Below are 26,213 nucleotides of genomic sequence, written 5' to 3' on the forward strand. Positions count from 1 at the left end.
ATGTGCAGCCAGTCCAAGGGTAAAGAGCTCCAGAAGTCACCTAAAGTTAGTGAATAACAAAGCGTCCATGGGACACAGACACTATGGTAATATGGACCATATAAGTACCTAAAAGCAGATAGAATGTAGCCATTCATACACAAAAAAGAGATCGAGTGTACTAACAATCTGCTTTGATTGCAACAAGTTTTAAAGCCAAAGAATACCTACATGTGCGCAAAGCATTGTGACCAATCAGCATTTTTATTGCCTTTTGAATTTGTGTTGGTTTTGCATTTGTAATTAGTTAAATGCAGTGTTTTCACAATAGGGGTAGTTCACAGGCCTTTAATGCTGAACCTTTCAAAACAAGCATGAGTCACAGCCCACAGGTAAACTCTGCACCCTGGAAGTAAATATCATTAGCATGAAGAATGCAGAAAACTGTTAGCCAGGCTATTCAAATTCCTGAAGCTGACAAAATGCATCACCATGTACTTACTGCACTCAGAACAGTGACAGTTCGTAGATTCATAGATGTTAGGGTCAGAAGGGACCTCAACAGATCAACGAGTCTGACCCTCTGCAAAGGCAGGAAAGTGTGCTGGGCTCAGATGACCCCAGCTAGATGCCTATCTAACCTCCTCTTGAAGACCCCCAGGGTAGGGGAGAGCACCACCTCCCTTGGGAGCCCATTCCAGACTTTGGCCACTAACTGTGAAGTTCTTCCTAATGTCCAGTCTAAATCTGCTCTCTGCTAGCATATGCCCATTATTTCTTGTAACCCCCAGGGGTGCCTTGGTGAGTAGAGCCTCACCAATTCCCTTCTGCACCCCCATGATGAATTTATAGGCAGCCACAAGGTCGCCTCTCAACTTTCTCTTGCAGAAATGAAGAGATCCAGGTGCCCTAGTCTCTCCTCGTAGGGCTTGGCCTGCAAGCCCTTAACCATACGAACGGCCCTTCTCTGGACCCTCTCCAGGTTCTCCACATCCCTCTTGAAGTGCAGCGCCCAAAACTGGTCACAGTATGCCAACTGCCGTCTGACCAGCGCCCAATATAGGGGCAGTATCACCTCCTTGGCTCTGTTTATCATGCATCTGCCGATGCATGATAAAGTGCAGTTAGCTTTGCTGATGACTTTGTCACACTGACTCATGTTCATCTTGGAGTCCACCAGGACTCTGAGATCCTCTGCTTCCATGCTGCCGAACAGGTCATTTCCTAGGCAGTAGGTATGCTGGACATTTTTCCTCCCTAGGTGCAGCACTTTGCATTTCTCCTTGTTAAATTACATTCTGTTGTTTTCTGCCCATTTGTCCAACCTGTCCAGGTCTGCCTGTTGTTGTTCCCTGCCCTCCAGTGTGTCCATTTCTCCCCACAGTATTGTATCATCCACAGACTTGGACAGAGTACGCTTCACTCCCTCGTCCAAGTCACTGATGAAGACATGGAAAAGTATCAGTCCAAGGACCGAGCCCTGTGGGACCCCACTGCCCACGTCCTTCCAGGTCGATACCGACCCGTCCACCACCACTCTGGGTTCAACCCTCTAGCCAATTTGCCACCCACCAGACTGTGTAATCATCCAAGTCACAGCCTCTTAATTTGTTCACCAGTATGGGGTGGGATACTGCATCGAAGGCCTTCCTGAAGTCTAAGTAAACAATATATACCCCTACTCCTGCATCCAGGTGTTTTGTAACCTGGTCATAAAAAGAAACTAGTCAGGCATGAGCTACCTGCTATGAACCCGTGCTGGTTTCCCCTCAGCATAATTTTTTCTGCTGGACTCTCACACATATATGAGCCTTAATAATCTTTTCAAAGACTTTACCAAGGATGGAGGTCAGACTGACTGGCTTGTAGTTTCTTGCATCCTCCTTCCTCCCCTTCTTGAAAATAGGGACCACATTGGCCCTTTTCCAACTCTCTGGGACCTGACCCATGCACCACGAGTGCTCAAATATTCTTGCCAGTGGCTGTGCAATGACGTCAGTCAGTGCCTTCAGTACCCTCAGATGGAGCTCATCCAGGCCTGCTGACTTAAATGCATCCAGTCCTTCTAAGTGACTCTGCACTCTCTCAGGATCAATGCTTGGTGGTCTGGCATCCTGCCGCTGTCTCTCTACGATCCCATTGCAAGACTTGTCTTGCCCCTCATTTAGGAACACTGAGGCAAAGAACTCATTGAGGAGTTCAGCCCTGTCCCCCCCGTCTGTCACCAATTGCCTTTGCCCATTCAGTAGTGGTCCTATTCCACCCTGGGCCTTCCTTTTACTCCCTATATATCTAAAAAACAATTTTTTGTTATCCTTAACTTGGGATGCCATCCTCAGCTCCATGGTAGCTTTGGCCTTTCTAACTGCCTCCCTACAACTGTGAGCTGAGGTGGCATACTCCTCTTTAATAATTTCTCCCTGTTTCCACTGCTTATATGCCCCCCTTTTTGCCCTTAGACTGCTCTGGATTTTTCTGGTCAGCCAAGAAAGCCTCTTGGCCCCTTTCCCCCTGCATCGGGATCGGCTCCCTCTGTGCCTGAAGGATCACTTCCTTAAGGCACAGCCACCATTTCTGGGCTTCCATCTCACCAAATCTCTTACCCTGCAGTGCGTCATTGACTAAACGCCCGAGCTCACTGAAGTCAGCCTTCCTAAAGTCTAGCACTTCCACTGTACTAGTTACCTTTCTCACTCTACGCCTTATGGTGAATTCTATTATTTGGTGGTCACTGTCCCCCAGGTGACCACTGATCTGTAGGTCTCCTACCATGTCATCCCCCATTGCCAGTTATCACTTCATTATTAATCTGTTTACTGCAGGATCATGGCCCCTATTATTAGGCCAGTGTGAAGCCGCTACTATTCACCTCAGATTTGGCCAATTTGGGGGACGTTGATTCAATTCGGTGATTCGAATCATGGTCTCCAATTTGGCTGAATCCAATTTGGAGATTCAGCTACTGCCAAACCTCCAAATCATGCAGGCCCATCCTCCACAAGCTCTCCCAGCCCTGGCAATGGCTGACCCACCTGCCCCAACTCCCGGCTGTTTGGGAAAAAAAGCCCCGACTCACCGGGGCTGTTAGCTGTTAAAATGAAAAACTGATTGTGCACGTCATGGAAGTTTGTGGCCACACCTACATAAGACACTGACTGAGCAGTAGCCCAAGACAGTAGCATCATGTGGCAGAACCCATAACAATGTACTGTGCAGTAGCGTCATAAAAAAAGCTATTCATCAGTGCTACTGCACAGTAACTTGTGTTACTGAACAGTCATTTAGTACTTGTATGAACTAGCTAAATGACTACACAATAACAACTGTGCAGTCAGTGTCTTGTATAGGTGCAGTCACTGTGTATTCTTGTTCTCCTACAACAAAACCACACAGTAGAAATCAACAGCAATAAGCAGTTTCCTTACTCAGAAACCTTCAAGTCTGCCCTTGCAGCAATCTCTGGGCCCCAAAAAGCCCTGTCCTTGTGTTCCTCTCAGGTCATTTATAGACATTACATTTTTCTAGGATTAATCCAGGCTTCATCTCACTATAAATGCATGGAAGTCTTAGTCAAAATTCAAATTGGCTCCAGTCCAAATGAACTAATCCACACTGAATGAGGTTTTAAATTAATGCACACTAGGGCAGTCCAAATTAGTCAAATTAAACTATTAATTAACATGTATATGGCATTGCTTTTAGGAAAAACAGTCTTTAGGAACTCAGATAAGCATTGCAAATACCAATCCCCTCAAGGGAAACCCGACTGGGTTTTTGCAACACAACAGAGCCAATCAGACACAATGTAACACCTTTATATAGTCAAATGTGCCAACACCACCTCAGGGTGACTGTATCAGGTCAATTGCACAACACTTTAGATAAACTGCAACAATGTAGCAGTGCTTACACAGGTTTATTATCACCTCCTAATTGCTTCCAACAGCATAAACACACAGGCTGTGACAGAGACTGTTAAGGGGCTGTCAAGGATTGTCTATGAACCCTTAATTCAAAGTGAAATTTGATTTTAACTGTGCCATGCAAATCAGTTAACGTAGCTTAGGAAACATCTACAAACAGCCTCACAGTCATTCAACTTCTCCTGGCTGCCTGCTTCTGACAAACAGCACCCAAGAAGGCTAGGAACTCTTGTGTTTACAACTAGAGAAAATGCCTCCTTAGCTCTGGCCTGCCATAAAGCCTCAGATATTAGACCCATCATCCTCAAGTGCTTTGACTACAAGGGGTACTAAGCCCAAACAACCTTTCTTTTGAGACAGCAATGAATACATGGACTGTTGCACAGCCTCACTGACCAGCCAGATGCAGCAATCTGCAGTGCAGGACAGGACTGAGGCCTCCATCTCCAAACTGGATCTGCAAGCTTTAAGGCACTCAGACCTCGCAACAACAAAAACATTGCGTACAGTTAAACAGCAATTTTACAGTACTCACACTTTTACCTTCTTAATAAGCAACAACCAGTTTTCAGGTTACTACCTAGTGGGCTATTAAGGTACATGAAACAAACTCCACAGCAGGGTAGTACTTGTAAATACAAAGTAAATACTGCTACAGAGTTTGTGTGCAGCAGCATACATGTAGATGCTGACCAGCTGATTGGGGCATGACAGTGCTTCAGTGCTGGAGCCATCTGCCAGCTAGCCTCATCCTGGAGCACATTCATACTCCAGACTGTCCCTCCACAGCACACTGAACCTGACCAGAGCAACCCCAGGCTAGCAGGCTGACCCCTGGGGCCCCCTGCCAGCTGGAGCTTGGTTGGCGCAGCCCCACACGCTGTGCATGAATAAATTCCAGAGCTAATGGCTCTGGAGTTTTGTAGAACTAAGGACAGGTCTACAAAATTTCCTTCCACAACCCCATGTCTACCATCACGGAAGAGTTTAAGCCACTTCCAAGGTAAAGTAGCGCAACCAAACCTAGGGAGGAGGTGCTCAAGAGCCACTTGGGACTGTGCCAAAGGCACTTACACTGACTATTTGTAAGTCTGTGGTCTGTCCCAGTTAGTGAAATGCATTTTCTTGATAGTGCACCCTTGATAGTGGACAGCTTGGAGGAAAGAGTACAGAACTCAAAGGCTAGGGACAGACATACAAAAAACCTGAGCTTGAATTGATTCAATCTTGGCAGGTTAGTCTAACCTGGCTAGGCTAAACTGGTTTGTAATTGCACAGACAGTCCCTCTGGACTGAAGAAATACAGGCACATGCCTGCAGTAGCTCAGGCTACAAGCTGAGGGGCACTAGAGCAGTCTCCCTTCCCTTCCAGAGTGCCAAAATGAGGGTGAGGGCATGTCCAGGCCCTGGCAGGATGCCCTGATAAGCTTAGCAGGGAGTTGATAACACAGCATTTATCACCGCTAACTCAGTGTTTATCAGCCCATCAAGAAAACAAAAGCCTCTCTCTATTAGTTCAAGCTCTTCTTAAACAACTTTTTCCAAGGAAGGAATAGAGGGACACTACCAGCTACCTGTTGATTATCTCCAAAGAGCCCTAAGCTGACACTGTCCTGTCTTCCACAACACAGACCATAGCCAGCATGTGGTATTCTAGCTAATGGTGAGAGATGTCTGTGTAAGGCAGAGGGGAGGGGAGAATCCCTGCTTGAGCAAGGAGTGGGCAGGGGGAGGGTGATCGGGGGGAAGCCAGGCAGACACCGCTGTTCCTACAGTCTCTGCTGGAGCTGCAGCCAGAAAGCAGAGGACAGGGGCCAGCCCTGCTGGGCTGGAGGGAGAGCAGAGCTCTTCTCAGCAAAGCATCTGGGATGCTGGGGGACTCTGGTTTAACTTAAACCAGGAAGGGATCTGGGAAAGACATTACATAAATGGGTTTGACCCAAATCAGTTAAGTCTGATACTACATTTAACCAGGTTTATCTCAAACTGGTTTCAGGCATTTTCAAACTGGTTTATGTGCACTGAACATCTGTTCTGTTACAGGTTTATACCAGTTTCTGATCACTTAAACCAGTTTGTGTGTAATGTCTGTCCCTAGAGATCAAATAAACTTAAACCATCTCTATGCAGCCAAGAATCACTCCTCTTTCATTCTGCGCTCCCAGACCTGACCTACCAATTCCTGATAAGATGGAAACTAAGGAGAGATGGCTGACCTTAAGCACAATGGGTACCTGTAGATGTGCTGGGATGCTGCTCCAACATTCTATAATTACAACGTTCTATAACTGAGTCTGCTGGAGCATGGTAATTACCGTGCTCCAACCATCTCCTGTGTCTCCTGCATCAGCATCCCTGCACTTCAAAATGGCAGTGGGGGCACTTTAATGAGCATTAGTTCAAGTGTCCCCACCACTATTTTGAAGCACGGGGATGCTAATACATGAGACGCTGTGACACTTTACTTAGAGCAGCTCTCAGAGCCACTCAATTATCACCCCCCTCTCCCAACCCAGAGCATGTGTAGAAGTGCCAATGGGTACAGACAGAAGTGCAGCTCCCTGCTGTAACTTAGAACACTTTGCAGGAAGCACTCCGAGTTACAACAACCCCCCGTACCAAACAGAAGTTCACCGTTGGTTCCAGGGGAGAGGAAAATCTAGCTGCTGGTGGCAGCCTGCAGTCAGTTTCCCCTAGCAACAGCCCCTCCTCTTCCCCAGCCTGTCATTAGCAGAATGGGAGGGGGAAAGCAAGTGGAGGGAACTTGTTTTTAGGGGTTTCCCAGCCAGCTCTGGAGGGTGGGATGGGTGAATTGAAGGCCCCCACCCGGGGCAGGGTGGGACTCCAATATACCTACCCCACCCTGGAGCAGGGACTGAAAAAATCCCAGACCAATCTCCCTCCATTCCCTTTCCTTTCCTTCCCTCCTGTTCTGAAAAACAGGCTGGGAGGCAAACAGAAACATCTTCCTCTGAGCCTTCATGCAATGAGAGTTCAGATTTTTGCCTGATTAGCCATTTTTCAAGTGGTCTGCAACTGTGCAGTTGTGTTTGGTCATGAATATAGACCATTTTCTGTGGCCAGATCAAGCAAATATTGTCATTTCTGCCAGAGCCCAATGTACATTGTTTGTATGTGATAAACTGAAGACAGGCAAAGATGAGCAGTTAGAAATATGAACATATCCAGCCAGCCCTCCAAAAATCTACCACTACCATCATCTTTCTCCTTCACATGGCTCCCTCTAACTTCAAAAAATTTTGAAAAACAGTCAAAACAAGTAAAATAAATTTACAGTCATTCAAGTTGAGTTAACAGAATCTATTTCAAGGCATTTTACTCAGACATGTCATCTTCTGAGTTTCACTACCTCCACTTGTTCAAACAAGATGTTTGTAGGGTTTTTTTCCATTTCTTAAACTTACCTTGACAGGTTGTCTTTGATGTAATCTTCATACTGTAGCTGCTTTTGAGGCTTTTGATATGATTAGCTGATTACCAAGTGTTAGAATTTATGTAACATTTCCCAAACAAGCATAGGACATCATGGCTGCAGCTAAGTGGTGTTTAGGGAGTAGACTTGTCATTGTGTCTTTGCTTCACTGATGCTTCCTTTGTTACAAGTCTAACACACAGCTCCAACATGCTCTTTCTAACATCACACATGACAGCGAGACAATTATAGTGCTTAGTTCTACATGGTACGTTGACTTTAGGAAGACTTGTGGGTGCATAATAAAACTTTTTTTTTCCAGGGGAAGGGGGGAAGCCATGTATTTAAAAACCTAATGTAATTCACTTCTGAGTTAAAGCTGCTGCCTAATTACATACTGTCCAAAACCATTATCATTTGTCTAAGCCCACTGAACCTTAGAGGTTCAGTATATAGGATGGAACTGAACCATACACACAACTCAGCCTTTGATTTATTCATTATTTGTATTTGTCACAGCACTTAGGAGCCCTAATCTTGGACAAAGACCCTATACCTTAAAACCAAGAAGACAGTAGATTTATAGAACACTGGATACGTGTCCTTGGATATACAAACACAACTATTTCTACAGAAGGTAAATCTAAACCACAGCCCTAAATCTAGAAGCACTAAACTGCATAACAGGAGTCTGAATATGATCGTATCTTTATAACAGATTCAGCAAAAATCCTGATTTCAAACACCTGTGAACACTGGAGTTTCACAATCCTAAAACTGTCCTAAGGAACCCAGATTTTGCAGTCCTTTCCCAGTTTTGATTTCTACCACAGCAATGTTAAGGCAAGGTACAGTCCTGGCAAATCATGGTAGCACAAAGCACTTTAATGGAGCACACAGATCTTATTTTCTAGATTATTCTAAATAAGTATTTCTTTACAAAATGTTAAACAGGAAACAAGTTAAATTTAACTTTATTTTTTTTTAAAGCATTCTTACCAAAAAGTTTTCTACTGGCCATATTTTATTCTTGTCAATAATCATCAAAAGCGCAAACTGTTTACTCTACATTTTGTTACCATGCTTCAGTGGACACCTCCACACATATGTATAAGCAAGATGGCCACACATAATTAATTGAATTTTAATGGCTTAAGTTTCTCCTAAAGTATCACACCCAATCAACATGTATTTTTACAAACTTGACATGTTATGAAGCCAGTTACTACTCCTTCTTCTAAGCAAGGAGATTTGATACTTGTAATTTTAATATTTTTCTAATCACTTATGTTTCCTTTAAACACAAGAGTGAAATCTTATACTGAACATGTGTGCTTTAACAAAGACATAAAAGTTGCTCTATTTAAATGGAAAGGAGTATATTTGATGACCAACAGAAACAATAGTATTAGCTTTTCTGCCAATTTAAGAAGTTTTTCTAGGATCCACAGTTTACTCCAAAAGAAACCAGGATAGACACCTGACTAAGGTCATATGACCCCAGCATCCATTTCTGCCCAAGCCAGGGGGTTGGACTTGATGATCCATTTAGGTCCTTTCCAACCCTAGCTACTATGAAACAAACTAGTCATTTGACTTCAAACAAGTATTTCTCCACTGGGCTATTTAAACCAACAGACCAGAGAAATTGAGTTACTTTGGTTTCATGTGCAAGTCACACTGCTCCAGAGCTCTGCTGGCTCTTCCGTTTGTGTGAAGAAGTTAGTAACTGAAATGATCCCCCTGTTCCCTAAAGCACTAATGGTACTATTGCTATCATTAATACTTTATACTTACACTGTGCCTTTCATCCAAGAATCTCAAAGTGCTGTACAAAAGTAGATGTCATCTCCATTTTACAGATGAAGAAACAGAAGCAAAGAGTGAAGTCCTGGCCATACTCTCAATGGGAGTTTTGCCATTGCCATTAACAGACCCTGGATTCCCAACAGAGGTGTCAAAAATGACAACCCCCACCCCAAGGTCAAACAGGGAAATAGTCAGTGTCAGAAAATGAATGAAGCTCAGCGCAGTTATATTACTGCTATACCCCCTTCTTCACCCACCAGAAAGGGAGAGAGACAAAGCAGAGGTAAAATACACACAGGTCATCTCCCACTATAAGATGACTAAAAGGCCTAGAGGAGCAAAACTCTACATCCTCTTCTAATACTGCTTACAGATTTCAGTGCTGTAAGGAGGCGTCTAGATCTCTCAAGATACAAATGTTCCTCTTTCCTTTCATCACCATGAAGAGGAGGTAGGGGTCAAGCATTTTATAATATAATTACTGCTCATGATTGAGCTCTGTCAAGCAGCTTTAACTAATCCCACAACCATATAGTACAGCTGGAACTGGGCCAGGTATCTATCTGCACCTCAGAGTACAATAGCTTCTTCAACATGAGAACAGACAGACAACAGCCAGCTACAGACACACTCAAGTCTAAATTGGACCCATAAGCAAGGGCTGTTTCACAACTAAAAATTCTAACTTCAACATGGTGGAAAACTTATACTTGAAAGGTGCATCTACATGAGATGGTAACTGCACAGTAGCATGCAGAGCAAAACCCATGCTAATATGCTACTGCACAGTTAGCATCACTAAAAAGCTGTGTGCTAGTGCTACTGCACAGTAGCGCCAGTTACTGCAAATTGATTTATGACTTGGTTATGCAAGTACTAAACTTAATGGGCAGTAACTATGGCACATTAATGAATGTGCAGATGCACCCAAAAATGTACTAATGACCAACTTTCAATGCTGCTGGTTCTCTCTTTTATTCATAAAATACCTCCATGGTTAGTGGAGTTCTCTCTTTGCTTTCCTTCTGCTCCCTCCCAAGCAAGAATATTTTAAGTTACCTAGAACCATAGTAAGAGTTGTAGCTGGAAGCACAAGACACTATTTGTAAAATTACTGAGGACAGACCGAGCCCAGCCCTTATTGCTAACATTGCCATCTGCTAGGAAGTTTCACTACCATTGTTATTTGAAGACAAAGCCCCAGTCTGTGGTCCTTAAACACTTCTGTGTGTGGAAATATTGGAAGAGTTACATGTGTGCGCTCATTTGCCCAGTGTAAAAGAGATGAACAAGCCATCAAGTGCTCTTGCAATTAACATGTGGGTCTGCTTCAACCTAAACCAGTTTCCAACATTTTTTATAAGATGTCTCTATCACAAGCCTGGTTTTACTCGTAAGGTATGGGCAAATGATCAACCTGCAGCAAGTTGACAGAGGATAGGGACTTACCATGGAGCAGCTGACAGAATAATTGTCCGTCTGCCTTCCTCTACCTCATGCTAAGTAAAAGCTACAATTATGTTTATGATTAAAACACTGAGGTGTATATGGTTCCAGATTTGACTAAACCAATTAAGCTTTATTTTAAACTTTCCATCATATCCTCCTCTAGCATGTGGCATCACATGGCGGGTTAAATTTTGGGCATTTCAAATAATTTTCATCCTTCCATGTTCAGTTTCCTTTTCAGGATAGTTTCAGTTCTGCATTTCCTGGATTTATAATGCTTGCTTTTCCTACCCTACTTAAAACCAGCATTTCCTCTAAGCTGCACGGCCTGGCAGCATGGCATGAGTGCGCCTGTACAACCACACAGCTTAGAGGAAATGCTACTTAAAACTGTTTTCATCATAAGTGCCTAAAACCTGTTCTCAACTTTAACTCAATTTTAGCACAGCATTTGCCTGAATTTGTCAATTTTTTCAAATTTTGTACACTAACACCAATTCAAGAGACTGCTACTTTCAGAACCAAATAAAAATATAATCTTTAAAAAGATTAAAAAATAGTTTTAAAGGGCTGAGTCACTAGCACATCACAGCAATCAGGATATAGTAGACATTTAAGCTCAGTGTCTAGACCAGCGATTCTCAGCCAGGGTACAATGAGATCCTTTGAATGATGCTACAGGATATAGAGATAAGCAACATGTAAGGAAATAAGCAGATAAGCACAGGTTCAGGCTTCTTCCTTGCAGACGACTTGGGCAATGGGGTGGCCAATCAGCCAGGCAGGAAGTAGGCACTGTAATATGTACATTAGTTATAAGAAATTGGGTGCTACTCAATTCACCAGTTATGGAGGGGTTCCTCACATCCAGGGAGGCATACCTCAAGTTCAAAGAGGTTAAGAACTGTTGGTCTAGATGCTTTGCATCACCAGAGCAAAAGGAGGGTATCTAAAATGTATAGACTTGTCTGACCCTTAATCTGCAGATTGTTTTTTGATTTCAAGTCCAGTGCTAGTGAGCTGGCACTCTGTGAAAGGGTGTGGAGAGGAGAGAACCTAACTCTAGGAGCTTTCTGTATCCCTGCCCCACTTTCCCTAGCAGTTCTGTCCCTGTGAATAGGGGAACTGCAGCAGTGCCACAAGAAATCTTTCAAGCCATGGTACCCAAACTAGCATATAGTCCTACCATCTTTAAGGAATGCAATAGCTGAGACTTCATACTATACCTGATGCAGCCCTTGAAATAGATCCAATCTTCCTCCTACCAGTGAGTCATTATGAAGAATAGCATCACCAAATATAAATTAGTTCATTGCCATTAGCAGCTTGATTTACTTCAGATGCCAAAATGGCTCGCTTACAGTTAAGCTGAGCTGTTGACCCAAGCCTACTTGTAGCTTACATAACAATTAAGTACAGCAATCGTTAACAACTTAGCTTAACAACTCGCTTTCTCCAAGTGCAGCCTAAGCACAAGATTTCAATTAGCTTTAACTACCCAGAAAATCTGAAGCATTTCCATTGTTAAGATCATTTGGTACAAAGAAACAGATGGTAAATTTCAACTTTAATTAATTTTAACTCAAACTAATTAAAAGATCTACTTGTAAATTCTCAGCATATTGGATCTGTAAGTGCTGTCACTTTAGGGAAAATAGGCTGTATTTTTCCTACACAAATAGAGACACTCAATCCCCAATTTCAGGCTAACTTTTTTGAGTTAGCTGTACAGTCATGGCCAGCACCTCCACATTTTGTACCCAAAATAAACTATATAATATTAAGCATAGATGTTTTATTGACATTGATTTAGTAGCTGCCTGAGATTTATAGCAGGAGATAGATTGCTGTTCTTTTAGCATATAAAAGGCCTTATACCTTTGTCAGCAAACACTTTGGTTCTTTAAATTAAATGAATAACCTATGAGATTACATTGGCCAGATAAATATTTTTTAGGATTCAACTTCTAAAAAAAGAAAGAAAAAACAGATGGTATTTTGATGTTTATTTCTCGATAGAAGTATATAAAGTTTTTTGTATCCTAATATTTGGGTGCCTGAAAAGTAAACTAAAGCATTGGTGGGGGAGGGTTCCCCCTATATTCTGCAAAATAGGTTTTGGGAGGAGGTCACATAGGCAAGTCTACATTCTGTCAGCCTCTTCCTTTCCCAGCTTCTAAATTCATTTGCTACTACAGAATAGGCCAGGTACAGCTTGATTGAGGTCAGAGAGGTATGTATACCTGAGGAAAATGTCATCTGTTCAAAGCATTGACAATAAGGCAAGAAAACCTATTGTGGTGTTGCTAGTTTTGCTAGTTGTCTTTAGAGCGAGGACTAGCACTTAAGCTTCTGCTCTGCTACCTTCAAAGATCAAAAAAAAAGTGAAGTACAAGCACAGAAACAATATTTATAATACAAGCACGCATGAAGTGGGAGCACATTATCAGTGTCTTTGTGAAACATCAACTTTGAATTGTTAGCAGTCAGCCAAAAGCTACAGACTTGACCGACCGAACTCCAATTTACTAATTTGTTAGGCTGTGTTTCATATATGTTTTAGATTGATTTAATCAGTGTTAATTAGCATATCTTTATGTATTATGAGAGACAGCAGATACCCATAAAGTTTTTTATATTGAGCCATATGGCAGCCTGCAATATATTGGCCAAAAAAGTATAATGAGGCACATAAAAAGGCAGTCTGCTATACAGCACTCCTTGGTAATTTTCAAAAATAAAATGTCAGTGTTTGCACAATACAGAGCTGTTCTTGCCTTCCCAGCTTGGCTGTGGGAATGAAACCAAGAGCCTTTTAAAGAGGGCCTTCTTCATAAAGAAACCAAGCTTTATAATTAACTCCCTGGAAGATGGGATAGATTGCACCCTCAGTGAGTTCACAGATGACACCAAGCTGGGGCATGCAGTAGATACACTGAAGGGTAGGGCTAGGATTCAGAGTGACCTAGACAAATTGGAGGATTGAGCCAAAAAGAATCTCATGAGCAGGGATCCTGGTTTCTTCTGATAAAAAAATCCAAAATGTTCTGGTTTAAAAAAACCAACAACATCCATATTTTTCCATGATTAAAATGAAACACCCCTGTATGTATATAAGGGCCTTTCACTTTAATCATAGAAAAGTGTGGATTGGGGGGTATTTTTAATCAGAAAAATTGGGGGAGTGAGGAATTTTTTATTTTAGGTTTGTTTGGTTTTTTGATCAGAGAAAACCAGGATCCCTGCTCGTGAGGTTCAGCACGGACAAGTACGAAGTCCTGTACTTAGGATGGAATAATGCCATGCACCGCTAAAGCTTGGGAACTGACTGGCTAAGCAGTAACTTCTGCATATGAAAACTGTGAAAGTTTGGACAGTGTTTCTCGCACAAAAATGTAAGACAAAGGCCTGGGCAAGACTGGGCTGTGGTCACAAGACTGCCACAAGAAAATCAAACCCCACTAATGGCTTGCAACCCATAAGGTGTAAGAGTGAAGTGCTTGCGGTACCCAATAACAGACCCATGCCATAAGATAATAGAAGTCATAATAACAGTCCTCAACCTTCTACCACACCTGAACCTAAAAAAAATAAGTGATGATTAAAAGTATTGGCAGAGACCTGACACATGCATTACATAAATGTAACAAGACTCAGAGAGCAAGCCAGAAAGCCAAGAGACCTGGGGAGAAACCTACAAACTACATCTACATCTCGATTGAGTTAAGTGTCACTAAAGAACTAAAATATCCACTTCAAAGCAAAGCCTGTAAGAGACAAGAAAAGCCAAGGTGTGCTGAAAACAGGACTGTAAATATACCCTGGTTAACAAATTTCCCCTTTAAGACCTATTTCCCAAAGCAAACATCCAATATCTGTCTAAAGTTTTAGGTTAAATCAGTCTATGTGACTGCACCTAACCTACCTTACACCTATTGTCTGATCCTCACTACCTTACATTTGCATAAATCAAGGCATATTTCTCAAAAAAGGAAGTCAATTTCTAAATGTTTATTGTGCTAAACCAGTGTATTTTCCTGAAATTCACACCCATTATATCCAAAGGTCTCTGATCTTCACTATCTCCATGATCCATCTGATGTAGCTATTAGCCTCCATTGTTAAAATAACTGCTGAAAAATAGTATTCTGTGATCAACTTCCTAAAGGTATCTCATTCAATCAATACCCATCCTACTTGATTCCTAGATCAGCTTGAAAACTTCAGACACACAAACAGGATACAGCTGTAATATGTTAATTCTGTCCTTGTCTGCTTTGTTCAGACTTTGATTAACCTGTCAAGAAAGAATACTTTGAAACTATACAATTACAACTGTATAAAAAGCAGGACAGACCTGCCAGCAAGGTGTCTGTGCAGTCTAGGGAAGAGCAAGAAGCCATCCTGCACCACCCAGCCTCAAGTGAAGGATTCACACTGTGAAGCTGTACAAGGACTGCTTTCTGCCTGTGTTGGGTAATATTCTCTTTGCAGCTACGATAATACAAGGACTAATAGCTCATTTTATAATGGGAAAGAGTGCTTTTCTGTCATTTAGTTTTGTAACTTGTTGGTAGTTATTAAAGTCTCTCTGCTATTCATCAAGTGAGTGTTGTGTCAATTCAGTTTGCAAGTGCAACAGCAGCCCTGCAGAAAAGGACTGAGACTATCAGAAAACATCTTAAATTACATACTTCATAAACAGACGGCACTTCTGTTAACCAAGGGAGAGGAAAAAAGAGGGGGAGAAAAAAAGCTGGTGTGCCTTATGACTTCTTTTATAAAGGGTAAGGAAGCCACACACCCCACAGACCAGTTAGAGTTTGGGGCAGTGCTTCTTCAGCCTTTATAGGACAAGTCCCTAGAGTCCTTTTCCCTTTAATAATGCTGCTGACTAGAAGGAAAGAGGTCTGCTATGTGTGTTTGCTAACAGAAGTAACACTTTTAAAGTGTTTTGGGGTAATTATTATTGCTTAGCATGTCCAGGATTTTACCTTCTGTTTCTTCTACACGCTTTTATTTTCTGATTCTCCAATACTCTTCTCCTTTTCAGTTGCTTTTGTGATCCTTAGTATTGGGGTTGTGACTTCTATGTAATACTTCATTTTCCCTCTTGTTTTAATACTCTTGCGTTTCTTCTCTTGGTCACTTGTTTTCCTATGTTGTCTCACTTCATTTTTCCTCTATCATCTTCTAGTCCAAGGGTGGGCAATTATTTTAGGTGGAGGGCTGCTTACTGAGTTTTGGCAAGCCATCGAGGGCCACATGACAGGCAACCAGGGGCAGATAAAAAATGTAGAAAATTAATATTTAGGGGGCTTGCGGGCCGGATAGAATGGCCTGGCAGGCTGCATCCAGCCCGCAGGCTGCATTTTGCCCACCCCTGTTTTAGTCGTAACTTGCTGCTTCTTCAAGTTTGCTTTGTCTGTCACTTTTTAATTTCCCTACTCTTCGCTCTTTTTCCTTATTGTTTTCCCTGCTGTTTTTCATTGTCTCTTTATTTACTGCCTTGTGTTCTTTTACACATCCTGCTCTCTTTCATAATCTAATTTTGTCTAAGACTTTTCTTGGTTTCTCAAACCATGTTTTATGTTATTTTTTCAGGTTTCTTTTTCCTTTTGGGCTGGGTTGCTTTTTCTCCTGTCTATTGTACCCTAGTCTCCTGTTAACTCATGTTTGTTTTCTCTGAGGTCTGTGGACAACTATAAGCTTTTTGCCTGAGGTCTGGCATCCATTCTTTCTTGTCTGCATGTTATTTCTTTATCATAATCCCTGGTCCTGTCTCCTATTGTTTCTTGATCTGTTATCTACTAGGCTATTGGTCCTGAGGCCTATTATCTTTCTCTGCATTCAGTCGGTTCCAGCTGTTCCTTTCTGGGTGTATGTAGTCTTTCTATGGTTGTTTATGCCCTATTCTGTGAACTCCTGGTTTGACCTGTTGTCCTCTGGTCTCTTGACCCCAGGTTAGTCATGATATTAGTCCAGTCTCAACTGATCTCTAAGGTCTGTTACTTCCTAATTCGCCATGACCTACCCTCCCCTGGGTGGGTGCAGCCTGTGGTAGGGTGAGTGGGTTAGCTTGCTTAATACAGCCTGGAGTTGAGTTGCGGGGAGGGGTTAGAGCTTTCGCTTGACTGGATGAGTCATAGGAGTTTGAGGGAGTACTCTCATTTGGATTTAATCTGATGTTGAGGTGGGGAGTCGTACCCTGGTTTAGTCTGTTGTAGTTGGATGGCAGGGCTTTGGCTGGGTTGGCTGCTGCCTGCAGGTTTGCGCAGGGTGGAGTCATAGGCATTTGGGTGAAACAGGGTTTGGAACAGATCAAGGGTTTTGGCCTGTTAATTACTATTGGATAGTGGGAGTTGACTTGGGTGGAGCCTGGAGGCTTGGATAGCATGTTTCTCTAGTTGGTTGGGTACAATTTGGGGCTTAGAACAGGTGGAGGCATGTAGCTTTTGGTACAACCTTGGTGGGATTGGAGAGAAGGTTGGCCTTCCCAGGTGCACTTCAGAGGTTCAGGCAAGGTAGAAATTAGCTTGGTTGCTTCCTGGGTTCTCTAGCCTCTCTTCTCCTGTTGATCTGTTTTGCCTATTTCTAGCTTCTTCTGCCCTGTTTAATCATCCCCTGGACTTCCTCTGCCTGTATTGTCCCCTTCCCCTCTTCATTGGTCTACCCTTTTTCAGTTCTCCCATTCTCTTGCTTTGTCTCTTCAGGTTCATCCTACCTCCCATAAGATTCTCTCAGTTAAGTTGAAGGGTACTGACCTAGACTAATCTACAGTGAGGTGGGTTGGCAACTGGCTCAGAGACCGATCCCAGAGTTGTACTCAAAGGGATGGCCTCATCCTGGAGGGCTGTCTCCAGTGGTGTCCCCCAAGGATCAGTGCTTGGGCCTATGCTCTTTAACACCTTTATCAATGACTTGGATGTGGGAGTGGAAAGTGCAATGATTAAATGTGTATGACTCCAGGCTGTGGGGAAATGTGGGCACATGTGAGGACAGGATAGGGATCTAGGATGACCTGGACAGACTGGTCCTATGGGCTGAATGCAATCAGATGAGGTTCAACAGGAACAAGTGCCGGGTCCTTCATCTGGGTAGGAAGAACCTTCACCATAACTATACAATGGGTGGTGGTCAACTGGTTGACACTGCATCTGAAAAGGACCTGGGGGTGGCAATCAACCAGAGGATGAATATGAGCCAACTGTGTGATGAAGTCACCAGCAGGGCAAATAGAACTCTGGCCTGCATCAGCCAATGTGTTGCTAATAGATCCAGAGAGGTGCTCCTCTCCCTCTATTTGGCATTGGTGAGGCCACAGCTGCAGTACTGTGTCCAGTTCTGGGCAGCACACTTCAAGAAGGATGTGAATAAGCTTGAAAGGGTACAGAAAAGGGACACCCATATGACTAGGGGCCTGAAGGGTAGGCCCTATGAGGACAGACTCTGGGAACTGGGTTTGTTCAGTCTAGGTAAGAGACAACTGAGAGGTGACTTGATAGACATCTACAAATATGTCAGGGGTGAGCACCAAGATCTAAGGTTGCAACTCTTCAGAAAGACACCCCTTGGAAGCAATATTCCCTCTAAGGTGTAGTGGTCTGTGAGCATGCCACTTCAGTCCTGCCTCCCCCTTTTGGCATGTGCTGCTTCAGAAAACACAGGTGCCTGAGGAGCACCCTTCATAGAGCCCTATAAGGATCAGGTACCCTGGGACTGTAGTGAAGGCTGATCAGCCTTGTCTCGGGTCCCTCCCCTTCCCCAACCATTTCTGACACTTTCTCTGCCCCCTCTATCCCTTATAAGTAGTTATAGTTAGTCATAGGTAAGCTAAGTTCTTGTATGCCACTATTGTAACAAGCCCTTTTTTATATTGTAAATACTGTTCTATTATTTTTGCATTGATTTATACTGTTTTATATTGTATTCCTATTATGTTTGTATTTAATTTGGTTTTATATTGATATTGTATGATTTAGGCCTGTTTCTGTAAGTTAGCCAAAGTAATGTCAAGTATCCATTTTGTGTCCCCTGCCCAGGCATACCCTATTGTAATTATGTTGCAACTGTAACTCCTACCTACCCCTCCTATGTAAATTGGTTCCTGGATGAATGAGAAGTGAATGAGGGTGCTTGAGACATAATGGTAGCAGGCCTAAAATGGCTCCTGCTGAAGGCCCGTGCCATCAACCTGAAGGACCAGGATGTCGAAACCACAGACCTACTCCCAGGACCAGAGAAATAACCCAGTATTTGAAATATAAAGACCCTCCAAGAAACCAGCAACATGGAAACAAAGAACAGAATACCAACCATTCTGGGTTGGTTGTGGTAGTGTGTGATCTCATTGGGACGCCCTCTCCATGCAGACCAGCTCTATGCCACACCATCTATCCACCCAGAGGCCCTGCTAGCGACCCCCTCTGGACAACACATCACTGGAGAAGACTTCGACTGGCCATTAAGGATCAACTCACAGCCTGGATAGGTAGCTATAACCCGCCTTCTTCCCCCAAGCAAGGGACCTGAGCTCTGTCTCTGCACACCTTGACTTCAATCCCTCCATTAAGCCTTTCCTCTCCATGTGTGTAAGAACCAATAACTTTGTGGGCTGTATAGTGTGTTGCCTGTTTAATAAAACTGTTATTTTTTGGAACCCTGAGTTGGGTTTTGTCTTACTGATCTCCTGGCCCTGCTCCAACCTCTGCCCCTCTGCCCGTGTGTCTGTGTCATCTTTTAACCCCCACCGTCTCCCAGCCCCAATCCTCACCGTCTCCCGGCTTCTCTCTCTGCTCCCTGCAACCTCCCAGCTCTTGGGGCACCAGGTGACTCCAAATAACCCCTAGTGTTAAAACACAGCCACCACTGAAGTGTGTGTATGTGTGTGTGGACCCATAGTGTCATATATGTAGCTTGTGTGTATATATAATTTTGTCGCATCCTCCTGCCTAGAAGCTCAATATTGAGATCCTAAGCATTGATCTGACACGTGTCAAGTCAACACAATTACCTCCTGCCCATGGCAAGGGACCGGACTTGAAGATCTTCTAGCTCTTTTATTCTATAATTCTGCCGAACTGCTTGGTCCCTCCTTCAGTTGGTGTTACCTGCTGCTGCCTCACTTCCTTTCATGGCTCTTACATCCCAGTCCTGTCTTGTTCCCACACTACCACACTGGGTGTCCATTAGTTCCTAGTCCTGTCTCACTTCTGATATGTTGCTCTCCAGTAATTACACCCACAGTCCTGCCTCACTTCCCCCCCACCTGCTTCCCTATCCTCAGGTCTTGCTTTCCCTTCCTGTAATTCCTTTGTTTTCTGGTCCTCTTTCTTCCAGCCTTGGTCTGTCAACACCTTTAAGCTATATTTTGTGCTTGTGCTGCTAGATGTCTCCTGCCCATGTTTGTGTCTGAGGCACTACTACTGTCTTAAAGACCCTACCTGAACCCATAACTTAGCTTGGGGATCCCTGCCAGTCTCAACCATCAACACAGCTCAAAACTAGACACAGCCCATGCTATCCTCCTTGATACTGAATCATGGGTTTTGGAACTGTAGTATGTAGGCTCCCAGTTGTTCCCTTCTCCTCCTCTTCCCTGTTTAATCTACGATCTCCTCTTTCCATCATTTCTGACTTCCCTCCCCTGGCCAGTTGTGTCCTTCTGCCTCATTGTCCTTCTTGGTTTGTTCCCTTTTCTGCCTGTCTTCCCATCATGGCTTGTTCTGACCCTCATCAAATGTTGCCTAGTCTGTCATGTCCTCCTCCTCCTTGGCCTCACCTTTTTGTCTGTTCCTCTAACTACATCTGTCTGATGTCCTGCCTTCCCTGATCCTGCCTTGCTTCCTGTCCTTATTTCTTGTTCCCTTGTGCTTCTCCAGTTTCACTTCTCTTGAACAGTCTTGCCCTTCTTCCAGCTTATGCCAATTGATAGATAATTTCTCATTCCCACTCCTGGTTTGTGATCCCCTGGTTTTAAAAGCCCCCATTTGCAATCCTCTTCTTCCTTCTTCCTTACTTTTGATTGGTCTGCTGCTTTTTCATCTCTTCCCTTCTCCTGCTTTCAGACCCTTGAATTAATACCTCAGTTGCTTTTACACACTGCTGCCTCATTTCTCTTCTTGGCTTTTATACCCCAGTCCTGTCTTATTTCTTTATCTGCCCAGTATCTCAAGCCTGTCTATTGTTTACTAGTCCTGCTTCACTTCCCCTTCTGGTCAGCTGTCCACCAGTTCCACCTTACTCCTCTTGTTCATCTGTCATCTTGCTCTGCCTATCTTCCCCCTCCTGTTTCCTTGAAGACAAGTCTACTTAACTTCCCATCCTAGTGTCAGTCCAGTCTCTGTCCTCCAGTTCTCCTTGTTACTTTCTCCTGCCTTGTTCTATATCAATCTATCATCCTCTTGTCCTGCTGTTCTTTCCCTCCTCATCTATTCTTGTTGTTGCTTTCTCTGCATCCTTTTTTGTCAACCTGTTTTTCCTGGGTCCCCCCTTTCTTTCAGTCTTAGTCTGTTAACTCCTTCAAATGAATTTTTGTAGTCATTTAGGTGTCTTGCCTGTGGCTGCATCTTAGACTCCTGAAGGTACCTGAGCTCAGTAAAATATTAGTGTTATTGTTCAAGAACTGGATATGTTTTAGACGCTGATGGTTCAGACTAGAAGGGCTCCCCAAGTTAGGGTGAGGATGCAGGTAGGTAGGATCCTTAAGGACAATGGCAGGAATACCCTACTCTCCCCATAGTTGCAGAACCTGAGCTGCAAGTCAGCTGGAGGCTCATGTTCTTCAGCTAGAGAGAAAAGTGTAGGTATTGCTCTTCAGGACAGTGGCAGCAATAACCCCGCTCAAGTGCCTTTTAAGTTTATCTTGGAGAGTTCTGTCAGCCCCAGCCATCAATACAGCCCAGAACTTCTCGCAGTCTTGAACACTAACACCAAAGCTAGCCTGGATGGCTCCATCAGCTTCAGACAGCATGAACTGTCCTACTTCATTTTGGTTGTTATGGGGGGGGGGGGGTTGACCCCTAGTTTTTAGGTTCTCACTCTTTCCCCTTTTTCTGTCATTCCTGACTCTTTTCTCGTGGTGAGTTGTCTGTTCCATTTTCCCTTCCAGTTTGTTCCCTTCTCTCCTTTTCTCCCCTCTGGGCTTTTTTGTCCCCTGGCATCTTTGCCTAGTCTGACCCTCTTCAAATATAGTAATCTAGTCTGTCATGCCCTGCTCTTCCTTACCCTCACCTCTTTTGATTGTTGCCTCAAGTCAGCCCTGGGTCTGTTACTCCCTAGTTCAGCCTTCTTTCCAGCCTTGGTATGTTGGTTTGTCTTACCTTGATTCCAGTTTTGACCTATTTCATGTCCCTGCTCTTTACTTGGGTCCCCTCCTAATGGGTCTTCCTCTTCTTTCTGTTGTCCTCCTGTCCTTGCTGCCCATCTAGGACTCTTCCTCTTAGCCAGTGTTCCTTCCCTTCATAAAATAGAGTGTTTAGCCTCATGTCCCCTGCTCCAGCCCCAAGTTTCTTCTGGGTCCATCATCCCCTTGCCCTACTTCATTGTCTTCCGACACTGTCTCCATCCTCCTCTTGGCCCATTGTCCAGCTGCCTTGATTTTCCAAAACTTTACTTGCCTCTTGTTCTGTCTTTCCTTCCCTCCCAGTGTGCAGTGCCCTTTGCCTGTTGTCTCTGTTCTACATGCATTTCTTGATTGTCTGCTATTCCCCAGCATCTTGATCGGACAACTGTCTTTCCTTGCCTTATCTTCTATGTGTGTGCCCCCAGGGTTCCCCAGGGTCAGCTTCCTCTTTTTGGTGAGGGCTCCCTCCATGTCTCCTTGTGGTGTTCCTTTGTCTGTCAAACCCTTCTCTTGCATCTCTTCCCCCATCCACAGTTAATTTCTAGTCCCATGGTCTGTTGTCCTTTTGTTTGCCTTCTGTCCATCAGCACCTTTTTGGTGATTCCTGTATTTCTCTGGACCCTAGGGATGACAGGCAGGAGCCTCATGCCCCTTCTCTTGTCCTCTGGTCCTGCCTTGTCTCCTTTCCATGATCCTGAATCATGCATTTCCTGCTGTGCCGCCTCCTATCACACCTTTTTCTATTGTGCCTGCTGAGTGACTTGCATCCCCACTTGCTTACCTGCCTTGCTGTCCCTGTTCTGTCCTCCTGTCATTCTCTGGTGCTTCCTCACTTCCCATCCTTACCTATGGTCTTCTGGTCCTGATTTCATGTCGCCTCTTGATCCTCCCATAATTTTTTCATTCCTTTGTCCTACCTTGCTGCCTTTTCTGGTCCATGGTGTCTGGTCTCTGCTCAAGCTGTTGTCACTTGGTACTTCCTCACTCCTATATTAGCATCCTGTTCTTAGTTCCTCTTGACCCCTGCTTTTGATCATCCTGTGGCCTTGCCTCAGGTCTCCTCCTGGTCTCTTGTCCCTATTTTCCATTGCTGCCTTCTCTCTTGTTTCCTCAGTTGAGTCTTCCCCTCCTCCTGTTCCACTTCCAGCTCTGGTCAGCCATTTATCTGGTCCATCCTTGTTCCCCTCTTTATCCATGATCTTATGTGTTCTCCCTGATACTCACCTGCTTCACCATTTGGCTTCTGATACCTTGTTCTTCCTCCTTTTAACACCTCCATCCTCTGGTTTCCCCTTGTCCTGCCTTACTTGCCCTCTTTCTTCTCTTCCATTGTCCTTTTTCTCTGCATTGTTTACCTTTCCCCAGTTCAGCTTCACCACTTCCCTTCATCTGTTGTCACCACCACCTGTTTCCATGATCCTGCCTCACTTTGTCTTGGATTGTTTTCCCCTGGTCTTTCTTGCTTTATGGGTTTTTTTTTTAATCTTTTCTCGGGTGTCCTTCTGCTCAATTTCCTCACCTTTTGTCTGCTGTTCTGCGGTCTAGCCCCAAGTCAGTCCTCTCCTGCCTCAGTACACTGTTCCTTTCAGTCCTTGGGGCCTCTTGGTCCCAAACCTATCATTACCATCTCTCCCATTAGTCAGTGCAGTCTCTGTTCCTCTGGGTCTGTCCTGCCTTTCTCCAGTCTATTGTATACTGTTTGCTTGTGCTCCATGTTCTGTATCACTTCTCCTCTTAGTATCTTGAATCCTGGTTTTAGACCCCAAATTAATCATGACAGTTTCCACCTACTGTACCCTCTACTGTCTGTCAAATCCCATTCCTCCATACCCTCCCATCATGCACTTGATTAGTTCAAGTAACCAAACTTATTTCTTCCCTGCTTGATGGGCTGCAGTCTTGAGTGGGGGTGGGAGTTGGTGTTGGCTTGATGCCTCTAGTGTTGGGGATGGAAGGAAGAAGTAGTATGACTTGGTTGGGTGGTTAGTAGCCAGAGAACTTGATTGAGAGGCAGGGAATAGGTTATTTTTTCCTCTGTTTCCTTTCCCAGTCTCTGGTGTCCAAGGACTTCATCCCCCTGAGCCTGCCCCATGTGCCTTGGTCTGTCAGCCTCAGAATGTTCTTGTCTCCTAGCCCCTTCCCTTGCCCTGTCTCTGATCCATTGTCCTTGTATTTCTCTTGTCCTGTTTTGCATCTTCCCCTGATACTGCCTCTAGTCTCTTGGTCCTTCCTGATCTTGGCCCCTCTGTCTCCCTTTATTCTGCTTTTGCATCCTGCCTTCCATGGGCCTGCCTTGATTTCCCTTGCTGATTTTTCTTGTCCCTTGGTCCCCATATGCTTCTATAGCCTCTCTCTTTCCCCTTGGTTGGTCTTAGATTCATAGATTAGAGTCAGAAAGGACCCAATGGATCATCATGTCTGACCCTGCCCCTGGCAGGAAAGTGGACTGAGGTCAGACAACCCCAGCCAGGTGACTGTCAAGCCTCCTTTTGAAGACCTCCAAGTTAGGTGATAGGACCACCTCTCTTGGAAGCCCATTCCAGATTCTGACCACCCTTACTGTAAAAATGTCTTCCTAATATCTAACCTAAATCTGCTCTCCACTAGTTTGCACCCATTATTCCTAGTTACTCCCTGGGGTGCTCTGGTAAACAGCGCATCAACAATTCCCTGCTGTTCTCCCCTGATAAACTTATAGGCAGCTACACAGTCATCCCTCAGCCATCTTTTATAAAGGCTGAAGAGATCCAGATCTCTCAACCTCCCCTCATAGGATCTTTCACAGAGGCCGCTAATCATGCAAGTGGCCCTCCTTTGAACCCTCTCCAGATTCTCTGTGTCCCTCTTGAAGTGCAGCGCCCAAAACTGGACACAGTACTCCAACTGTGGCCTGACCAGTGCCGCATAGAGGGGGAGTATCACTTCCCTTGATCTGTTGGTCATGCATCTGTTAATACACAACAACGTGCGATTGGCTTTGTTGATGGCCTCATTACACTGCCAGCTCATGTTCATCTTGGAGTCAGCTATGACTCCAAGATCTCTCTGCCTCTGAGCTACTGAGAAGGACATCCCCCAACCTGTAGATGTACTGGGGATTCCTCCTTCCCAGGTGGAGTACCTTACATTTATCTTTGTTGAATTGCATCCTATTTTATTCCACCCATTGATCCAACCTGTCCATGTCGGCCTGTATCTGCTGCCTGCCCTCCAGTGTGTTAACCTTGCCCCATAATTTGGTATCATCTGGGAACTTGGAGAGGGTGCTCTCCACACCCTCATCCACATCGCTGATGAAGATATTAAATAACACCGGTCCAAGGACCAAACCCTGCGGGACCCCACTGTCCACCTCCTTCCAGGTCAAGAATGACCCATCCACCACCACTCTCTGGGTGTGGTTCCTAAGCCAGTTAGCCACCTATCTGACTCTGTAGGCATCCACTCCACAGCCTGTTAGCTTCCCTATGAAAATAGGATGCGAAACTGTGTCGAAGACCTTCCTAAAATCCAGGTAGATGACATCGGCCTCAGCTCCTGTGTCAAGGCAGCGTGTGACCTGGTCATAAAAGGCTATAAGGTTTGTCAGGCAGGATCTACCTGTAACAAACCCATGCTGGTTTCCTTTCAGCATCATTTCCCCTGCTGAGCCTTCATAAATGCATTCTTTGATTTTTTTTTTTTTTTTCCTGTCCCCCCGGTATTTTCCCAGGGCAAGAGGTAAGACTGACTGGCCTAAAGTTACCCAGCTCATCCCTTCTCCCCATAAATATGGGCACCATGTTGGCCCTTTTCCAGTCCTCAGGGTCCTGGCCAGAGCACCATGAGTGCTCAAACAGCTGTGCCAGTGGCTCAGCTATGACACTGGCCAATTCCTTCAGCACCCTTGGATGGAGGTCATCTGGGCCAGCTGACTTGTACCCATCCAGCCCTTCTAAGTGCTCTTTAACTAAGTCTACACTAACCTTTGGAGGTCTGGTGCCTTTTGGACAACTGGCTATGCTCAGGGTGGGGGAATTGTCCTGGTCAGTATTTAGGAATACTGAAGCAAAGAACTCATTGAAGAGCTCTGCCCCTTTCTCTCAGTCATCCAGCAACTGACCTGATTTGTCCTGTGGGGCCCTGTGTTACTCTGTGCTTTCCTTTTGTTCGCTATGTATCTGTAGAAGGACTTTTTATTGTCTATAATTGTTGAAGCCAGCCTAAGCTGCCTTGGCCTGCCTAACTGACTCCCTGCAATAGCATGCCAGGGTAGTGTATGCCTCCTTGGTGGCTG

The sequence above is a fragment of the Alligator mississippiensis genome, chromosome 1 (genome assembly GCF_030867095.1).
Source record: "Alligator mississippiensis isolate rAllMis1 chromosome 1, rAllMis1, whole genome shotgun sequence".
NCBI lineage: Eukaryota > Metazoa > Chordata > Crocodylia > Alligatoridae > Alligator > Alligator mississippiensis.